Source organism: Rhinolophus hipposideros, assembly GCF_964194185.1.
Source record: "Rhinolophus hipposideros genome assembly, chromosome: 23".
NCBI classification, from domain to species: domain Eukaryota; kingdom Metazoa; phylum Chordata; class Mammalia; order Chiroptera; family Rhinolophidae; genus Rhinolophus; species Rhinolophus hipposideros.
This window is the reverse complement of record NC_138069.1, coordinates 6,288,553-6,298,824: the sequence shown is the minus strand read 5'-3', so window position 1 is coordinate 6,298,824 and position 10,272 is coordinate 6,288,553. Positions and strand designations below refer to the sequence as shown.

The window sequence follows — 10,272 nt, the reverse complement described above, 5'->3', positions numbered from 1 at the left end:
TTCTGCATGGTGGGTGAGGTCACCGGCAGAGGCTTGGAGCCCTTCCTGATGCAGGAGGTGTGAGCACCGCTGGAAGACACCAAGGTTGAATATATTTTAAGAAAAGTTTTATTCACCACCTGTTCTGACTTGAATATGCTGAAAAAGTTAAAATCTGCAGAAAGATTATTTTTGCTGATTAAAAAGCAGTTTCCATTTAATGTTTCTTCTGTAAGTAAAGGAGACATATTTAATGAAATGCAAAGACTTATAAATGATGATCCTGAGAGTTGGTTGAATGTCGTTTCACTTTGGAAACATCTTCTTGAACTTGATGCAAAAAAGGAAAAACTTCCTCAAAGAGATGCTAACCCACTAAAAATACAAATGGGACAAAATAACACCATCATTGATAAGAAATTAAAAACAGAACAACTTCAAGAGACACAAAAGACTAAGGAATGCCAACTGGAAAAACAAATAGGAGAAGGAACCTTGGAGCAAGGAGATTTTCTCACAAAAAGAGAACAATTTCAAGAAGAAGAATTTCAGAATGATGTAGCAAAAGCAGTTGATAAAACGAGAATGACTTGAATGTCCGAGTTTCTTATTGCTGCAGTGGAGCTATTGCAAAGACCTTTACTGCACAGGAGATAGGAAGGATAATTGGAATTGCTCTTATCAAACAGTTTGGATGGAAATGAGATTTGAGGAATCCCAATTTAGAGATCTTTATACATCTAAATGACATTTACTCTGTGGTGGGAATTCCTGTGTTCAGGGTTCCCTTAGCCAGCAGAGCTTACATCAAAACTACAGGACTGAGATCTACCATAGCATGGGCAATGGCCTCTGTCGCAGAAATTGAGGCTGGTACGTTTGTTTTAGATCGAATGTGTGGATTCAAAACAATACTTTTGAAAGCTGCTAAAGAATGGCCAGCTGTGTATTATGTGGGTGATGATATCAGTGACTCACAGTTACTAGGTGCATGTGACAATCTGAAAGCTGCAGGCCTTAAGGATAAAATTGAGTTACTTAAAGTCTCTCCAATATAGGGATCAAATATATGGTGATGGAAGGTGAACTGACTCTGGGTAGTGAACACACACTGTGGTATATAGATGATGTATTACAGAATTGTACACCTGAAATCTATGTAACTTTACTAACAATTGTCACCCCCATAAATTTTCATTTAAAAAAAAAAGTCTCATAATAGAATTGCCATTGCCATCAGAAAGTGTCGATATTATTATTTCTGACATTCCGTGCAGGAAAAAGTTTAAGTTAGGAAACGACATCAGACGCATTTTACAAAAAATGGAAAGAGTGCTTCATGTTGGCGCAACCATTGTATCGTTGCTTAGCAAAGATCACCACAGGCACCTTGAATATTGTGAAGGGATCAGCATCCCTTTGAATTCCAAAGGCAGCACACAAATGAACTTGGAATTGAAAAGTGCTTGATTCCTGAAGAAAAAACTGGCATATCAAAGACAGTGTCATCTTCGTTGGAATCCAGTAACCAGGAAGGCTTAGACAAAATGCCACCATTTGGCTCTTTGGTGCCAATGGAATGCTACAAAATAAGCCTTGGAAAAGCAGATGCATTCATATATAAATAAAAGAAGTAGCATTCTTCTGGAATATAGCAGGCTAAATACTGTAAGCCAGGTTCAAGTCCTTAAATGTCAGCTCTACAGCAATAGAAGTGGTTATCTCTGGAATTTAGATAGTCCCACAGAATTCCAAGTAGACAAATTCCCCGGTAGACGGGAAGCGTGGCTGCTGGACACAGGTTTTTAGTAAGATTCTATTTTAGACTCTAAAGGGCTTAATGTTTCTGATAAAGAACGATTAATGAACATTTAAACTAAAGTACTCTTAACCTTCGTATTCTGTCAGAACATGAAAAGTTTTGTTCTACCTCAGTGTTTCTGAGCAGAAGCTTCAACATCAAAACAAAAGTTTTCAGAAGTTTAGAAAGTATATCGCAATTATCACAAGTACAAAGACAGAGAAGAGACTTCAATTAAAAAAATAAATAAATAAGGCAACAGAAGAATCTTCCTGTGACAAGGAACATCCATAAGAACAAACATTTGGTGCTGACACAACGAGATGCCATTAAAAGGAGTTCTGAAGACGCTGCATTAAAATTTAACAAGCATAGTTCAATGACAGGAAAGTTATACTTGCTTTGTTATGAATCCTTTTGCAAATAGAAATGACTCTCAGGTAATTGTTATATACAAACTTTCTGAAATAAATGGCAATCATACAAAAAACGGAATAATAAAAAATAATTGTTCAATCCAAAAGAAGGCAAAAAAAACAAAAACAAAAACACGACAGAATAAAGAAACAAAGAACAGATGGAACAAAGAGAAAACAAATAGCAGAATGGTAGAAATAAACACACTAAGTCAGTAATTAAGTTAAATGGAAATGGACTAAACACTAAATAAAAAATTGTCAGGCTGGATTCCCCCCCTTCTACGTCCCCTCCCCACTATGGTTCAAGCCGTTTTTTCTCAGTCTAGTTGTGTAGGACACAGCTCCCTGGCTCATGCTGGCATTAGAAGCCTTGCTTCACCACCACCCCCACCACCCCCACACCCCCACACCCCACCCCCTCACCCCCCCACCCCCACACCCCGCCCAGCCGGGCAGTCAGTCCCCAGTCCTCACCCACTCACAGCAGCTCATGGCAGCTCTTGCTGGCTACTCACTCCAGCACATGGTAGCCCACAACAGCTCACGATAGCTGCCAGCCACTCACGCTGGCCACGGGTGGCTCATGGCAGCACACGGTAGCCCAGGGCAGCACACAGCAGCTCACGCCAACCTCCAGCTACTCACTGCAGCACAGCTAAGCACAGCACTCCAACCAGCTGAGACACCAGGCCAGCCCACACTGGATTTTTAAAATCTAATTATAGTATATGCTATTTACAAGAGACACACTTATATTTATAAGGTTATTGAGATGAAAGGAACACAAAAGGGAAAAATGGAAAAATACATACCATGAAAATACGAACAAAAGAGAGATGGCATAGCTAAATATCAGAGAAAATAGACTTTAGGATAGTATTACTAGGGATAGAAGGGACATTTCACACTAATAGAAGTGTCTGTCCCCGGGCCCAGTGGCTCAGGTGGTTGGAGCGCTGTGCTCCTAATGCTGAGGTCGCCAGTTCGATTCCCACACTGGCCCACATGGGCCAGTGAGCTGCTCCCTCTACAGTTAAGACTGTGAACAACAGCTCTCCCTGGAGCTGGGCTGCTGTGAGCAGGTGGAGGTGGACGTGAGCTGTGGGGGGGACTACCATGTGCTGCTGTGAGTGGCCCACTGCCAACTTAAGTGGCGCCAGCCGGTGAGAGCTGCCCTGAGGTGCCGTGAGCTGTTGTGAGCGGCTGACAAGGAAATCCAGAGGTTGACAAGCATCTGAGGAGATCCTGAAACTTAAGCATAATGCAAGAGATGCTCTCACTTTGCACTTATCAGACAGACGAATGTTAGAAAGCCAGAGCCTCACTGCCAGGAGTCGCAGGGTTTTGGGAGGCCTTTCTGGAAGGTGGCACAGCCATCTCAGAGCCATCTGGGAGCTTTCAGCTAATTATATAAACACAAGCCCTATGAACTAGTAATTTTGCCCTGAAATACATACCCTCCCCTCAAAAAAAAAATATGACAGGAGGTAAAGGGGTGGGGAGAGATTGGAGGCAATCGGAGTCCTTCACTGGGAGGAGGATGGGTAACGTGTGCCGGGGATGCAGAGCCACGTGGAGGGAGCTCTGACTCAGTGGAAAGGTAAGAAACACAATGAGCTCTAAAGGAAAAAGCCATTTGCACGGAAGAAATGATGACACAGAAAACACAGAGCGGGGCCGGCCCGGTGGCTCAGGCGGTTGGAGCACTGTGCTCCTAACACTGCGGAGGTTGCCAGTTCGATTCCCACATGGGCCAGTGAGCAGCGCCCTCTACAGCTAAGATTGTGAACAACAGCTCTCCCAGGAGCTGGGCTGCCGTGAGCAGCTGGAGGTTGGCCTGAGCTGCTGTGTGCTGCCTGGTGTGTGCTGGGCTGCTGTATGCTGCTGTGGGCTATTGTGTGCCACCATGAGTGGCCGGCAGCCGGCAAGAGCTGCCATGAGCCGCTGTGAGCGGCCCACCAATGACCGGCGACCGGCTGCCTCAGCCAGGGGGAGTGCAAGGCTCATAATACCAGCATGGGCCAGGGAGCTGTGTCCTACACAACTAGACTGAGAAACAAGGGCTTGAACTGGAGGGGGGGAGGTGAAAGAAAAAGGGGGGAAGTGTCTGTCTATCTGAAAATCTGACTTTCTTACTATATATTTAGAAATGAGATACATGAAGCAAAAAATAACAGAACCAAAAAGAGAAGTAGACAAATCCAAAACCATAGTTGGAGATTTGAACAATACACACACACACACACACACACACACACACACACACAGTAATTGATAGAACTAGACAAAAATCAGTAAGGATATAAAAGATCTGAATACACAATTAACCACATTGACATAATTGAATATTTATACAACACTATACCCAACAAACTGCAAAATACACATTCTTTTCAAGTATAAATGGAACACTCACCAAATAGACCAAGAGATTTCAAAAGACTGAAGTCTTATGGAGTTATGGTCTCAATCAGAATGAATTAAATTAGAAATTAACAACAATAAGAAATTTGGAAAAGCCCCACATATTTGGAAATTAAGCAACTCACTTATACAAAGTTCAAACAGATACAAACACAAAACTAATCTATAAAGATAGAGTTCAGGATAATGATTTCTTTTTGGTGAAAAGAGGCACAAGTGAGCATTCTGGGATTCCAGAAATGTTCTATATCTTAATATAGGTGGTGGTTATACAGGTGTTACTTATATATAAAAGTCATTCAAGATTTCTATTTATACACTTAATACCTCAATAAAAAAGTAAATTAGAAAAAAAAGCCATTATATTCCCTAGTACCCTAATATATGGTGATGGAAAGAGAACTGACTCTGGGTGGTGAACATACAATGTAAGATATAGATAATGTATTACAGAATTGTACACCCGAAATCTATGTAACTTTAATAAGAATTGTCACCCCAATAAACTTTAATTTTAAAAAAATTCCCTAGAACCTAACAAAATATCTAGTTCATGGAAGATGTTTAATAAATGTTTGATGAATTATAAAAAGTGAAAGATAAAGGATGGAACGAAAAGGTCTAACGTACTCATACATCTAATACCATTTATACCCTCTAGATTGGCAAAAAATTAAGTCTGACAGTACCAAGTGCAGGAGAGAATGAAAATCAATGGGAACTCTTATATTAATACTTTGCTGTTGAGTATATAAATTATACAATCAACCACTTTGGAAAACAATTTGGGATTAGCTTGTAAAGTATAACATCAATATACCCTACCCGACAATTCAATTCCTAGGTGTATACCCTAGAGAAACTCCTGCCCAAGTGTACCAGGAGATAAGTACAAGAATGTTAATAGTGCCCTGTTTTTATTTAATTTTTTTGGCTTATAAATAACAGAAATTTATTTCTCACAGTCTGGAGGCTAAAAGTTGAGATCAGGGTGCCAGCACGGTGGTGAGGGACCTCTTCCAAGTTGCAAACTTCTCGTCGTATCCTCACATGGCAGGAGCTTTAGTAGTAGCCCTGTTTTTAATAGAAAAAAACTGGAAATATTCCAAATGTCCATCAACAGTAGAACAAGTAACAAATTATGGTATAGTCACACAATAGAATATTATCCCACAATGGAAATGAATGAACTATAGTGACTTGCAACAACATAGATATTAGAAACATAATGTTGAGGGAAAAGGGATGTCACACAAAAAATACAAATAATATGATACCATGTTTATGAAGCTCAAATGCAAGCAAAATTAAACAGTATGTTATTTAAGTAAATATATATATTTTTGTTTGTTTGTTTGTTTGTTTGTTTAACTTGGAACAGTGTGTTTCTCCAGGGCCCGTTTTCAATCTTTTGTTGCCCACCACCATCCCGTGGGGGAATTGAACCGGCAACCTTGTGTTGAGAGCTCACACTCTAACCGAGTCATCAGGCCACCCCCCTGGAAGCTCAGCAGCAGCTCATTGTCTTCAATCTAGTTGTGGGGGGTGCAGTTCACTGGCCCATGTGGGAATCAAACCAGCAACCCCGTATTCAGAGCTCAAGCTCTAATCAACTGAGCCATCCAGCCGTCCCATATATAATTTTTAAAGCAGGGAAATTATAAGCACAAAATTCAGAATTATGGTTAAGAAGGGGTGGAGTGACAAGTAACGTTCTAGTTCAGATTGGATGATGAGTTCACGGGTGTTCATTAATTATTATTCTTAATAATTTATATGTAATGTTTTGTATGTATTAAATATGATCATTTAAAGTATTTTTTAAATAAGGAGAAAAGCAGTAGAAATAAGGAGAATTTCATCTACTAGGTGTGTCAGGCATCCCTAAGGCCACCCCCAGTTTTAGTGATTCACTAGAAAGAGTCACATGACTTGCATACAGTTGCATTCACAACTACGACAGATGACAGCCAAAGGATACAAAGCAAAATCACTCAAAGGAAAGGGTACATGGGACAAAGGCCAAAGGAAACCAGGCACAAGCTTTCAAGAGTCCCTTCCCAGAGGAGTCACACAGAACACTTAATTCCTCCAGCACAGAACTGTGACAACACTTATCAAGTGTTGTCGACCAGGGAAGCTTGCCTGAGCCTCGGAATCCAGGGTTTATGTCAGGGGCCAGACACACAGGCACTTGCCCAGCATGTACTAAAATTTCAACACGCAGAAGGAAACCATATTGTCTGTACCAACAGTTTTGGCTCAGTGAACCACTCTTATATATTAGGGAATTTAGGAACCCTCCTGAAACCCAAGTTCCCAGATGCCAGCCAAAGCCAACCTTGAAAACAGCCCTTTCAAAGCAGGCCTTTCAGAGAATAGCTGCTATGTTAACTGTCCTCTGCGTAGTAAGTAATACTATGGCTGAAACTTGGGGTGAAACTTGAAGAAGTATGCCAAATGGAAAAGACAAGACGGTGGAACGGCATCAAAGGCATTGGGGACTGTATGTGCCAAGACAAAGAGGGTTGAAAGGATGCCCCATCGGGGAACAAACCACAGTGCTGAAGTCCACTCAGTCTGGCTGGAGCACAGATGCTTGGGAGAGTATCAGAAGACCATGGAGAGGGAAGGAGTCAGACTATAAACAGCCACTTATACCACAGCAGGACATTTTAACTTTGTCCTGAAAGTAATGGGGAACCACTGTACTGTAGTACCTACAGGAGTACTGTAGGTTCCGGAGAGTACAGTACAGAACCTAGCTGCAATAGACTGAACGTTTATGTCCTCCCCAAATTTGTATATTGAAATCCTAATCCCCAGTACGATAGTATTAGGGGATCTATGGTATTTTGTTATAGCAGCCTGAACGGTCTGACACTGGCACATAATGTATAAGGCTTTAAATAAAGCCTACTTATTAGATGTGACTCAAACTACTATGCCAATTCAAGATCTATGCCAATCTTGGCCATCCTTCAGTAGAGATGACAGAGCTGTGTTGGATCATCTTAGGCCATTGTACATTTCCTTGGGTACATTAAACTAGACTAAATGCACAGACTATTAATTGAAACTGGTCCTAGAAAATATGGAGAAAAGTATGGTTTAGCTGATACAGCCTTCATCAAGATGAGACTGGAACCTAACATTAATGTGTTATATTTTCAGAAAAAATATAGCTTTCAGAATAAACTGGCATGTGCCAGGCAATGTGTTATGTAGTTTACAGGAATTATTTTCATTAATCATCACAATCACCATTTAAAGTGGGTACCATTTTCTCATTTTACAGATGAAGAAGCAAACTTACAAATGTTAAATAATTTACATAAAATCATAGATCATGAGTGCAGAACAGAGCAGCTGATGTCAAGGTGAGTGCCTCCCAGATTCAACTGATGGCCTGTTTGTGTTCAGAGATTATCAGAGTTACTCCCCATCCTGCTCTCCTCAGATATCATCAGGGTCCAATACATCATAGCCACCCATTGCACCTCACGTAGCTCTAAACATCCACCCCTCCAGCCCCAAGGGTGTCCCGACACAGCCTGGAGTCATAGTCCCTGCACCACCACTGGGGTGATGAGAAGCAGCAGCCTTATCTGTTTATTCTAATTTTCCACACAGATGTGCTTATTTCCTAAGTGGGCTGTGCCATCGAAAAAATTGAGAAGCTCTACATCAATCTTATCTAATCCTCCTCTTTCCCCTCCTTCTCAGAATCCTCTGGAAATCCCAATCTGTGCTCAACAAACTCCCCTATACCCTCAGTTGTCCTTGGAATTAAAACCTGGCGTCCCCTGAGGATGTTGTTTCCTGCAGGCCAGAAGGCTTTACAAAATAATCCAGCCCAGGAAAGACTGCAGCAAAGATGTATCCCCAGAGTGTGGCTTTTCCACAGTCTTCCTCAGGAGCACCCCAGCTATTTGAGGTCAGTCTCAGGTTCTAAACCGAACAATACTTATTCATATCCTGTTAGTAAAATCTAATCTGCTGAGAAGTAGAAAGCCTCATATGGGGTAACCCAGATACTATCATGATCCCCACAACTGTGGCTTTCTTGTCCCACTCCATCCATACTAACCTTGGTTGTTGTATTAACCATGTTTTATTTTCTGTATCTTACGATACTTTAATATATTGGGGCTTTGTGGACCAAGATAGAACTGCCACTCTCAGGGTTAGCCAATTCCTAACAAAAGCAAATAATCTGCCTTCAAGCACACCTTTTATTTGTAAACCAACCAATCCTAAGTCCACACCCCCAACAACCTCTTTAACTCTCACACACCAAGTCAGTATTCCCCCTGCGCTAAATCACCCCAGACAACTAGGGACCCACTCCTATAGCCCAGAGCCTGCTGAAATTACTCAAACTAGCCAATCCTAAACTGCTTACCTTGCCTCACCCATTCCTTCCTGCAGAAACCACAATAAAAGCTCTGGGCCTTGCTCTCCCTTTTCTCCTTCTGCCTCCAGAACAACCCTAGTACTTCCTCATATAGTCCTGCATGGTGTGGTGTGCCCCCCTTCTATTTTGAACCACAATAAAACTTTCAATGGCATTGAACTCCTGTGTCATCACTCAGTCACCTCTATAAATTAAATCCTGGGTGCAATCAAAACAGTTATCACTTTAATTATAGCTGTTAAAACATACTCTCTGGTATTAAGTATACAGTAGATACTTTCTTGTCTAGAGTTTAATCTTCCTGAGAGCAGGAACTATATTTTACTAAATTCTGTAGTGTGGGCTACATGCACATGTGCACGCATGCACACACAGTGAGTGTTTACCCAACTGAAATATCTGTTGAACTGTGGCCAATTCCTGTCTCTTGGCAAAGCCATTTTCTTGGGATTGTTCTTCTCCCATAGCAACAACACATAGAACATGTTGAGAAATGGTTCTTGTTTTCCACAAAGAAGAAATAAAAAAATAGCCCCATAAACATAAGGCGTCATCACCTGCACTGCTTGCTCGGTCCCCTCAAGGAGTCCAGACCTAGGCATTATTGGAAGGACTTACACAAATGCACAGCAGAAAACTGGTGATAGTGAGGGCTGTTCAGACACTCAGAGCTGTAGCTCGGGACTCTGCTCAGTGGCACAGGGGACATACTGTGACAGCATTCATTGGAAGATAAACAGAAATTATTTTTAGCATTTAATTGGATTGGGAATAGGGGGAGGGAGACTGTTTTACAATATACACAGCATCTTAAGTACTCCACTCCCAGGATGTGCTCCATTGTGTTCAAAAATATCCTTGTGAGTTCTGGGACTTTAACAAAAATGCCCTGAATCCTTTGTGATTTCTAGCTGAATAACTCATGCTATGCAAATATAAGTAGAAATCTTTTTTAAGATAAGTAAGTAATGTATAATCATTGACAGTTAGGCTGGTCATCCGGTATTGGCAAAAGGACATGGATTTACAGTCTGAAGACCAGTGTTCAAACATGAACTCTGTCACTAACCAGATATGTGATCCTGATAAAACTTTCACTTCTTTTTCTTTATTGTTAAATATGTAGGTATCTCTCCTTGGAGAACCACCTTGAGGATTTAATGTTATAATGTCTGTTAAAGGTGCTTCATAACATATAAAGCACTGCACAAACATTAGTCATCTACGGCACT

General features: G+C 41.2%; 1 pseudogene across 1 annotated transcript; it reads left to right on the top strand.

The window, feature by feature from the left end:
- The first annotated feature begins 237 nt into the window (after nucleotides 1-237).
- Nucleotides 238-1,273, top strand: LOC308491994 (THUMP domain-containing protein 2-like; annotated as a pseudogene). The gene is made up of 2 exons: nucleotides 238-1,108; nucleotides 1,202-1,273. The product of its transcript is annotated as a THUMP domain-containing protein 2-like (transcript).
- The last annotated feature ends 8,999 nt before the right edge of the window (nucleotides 1,274-10,272 follow it).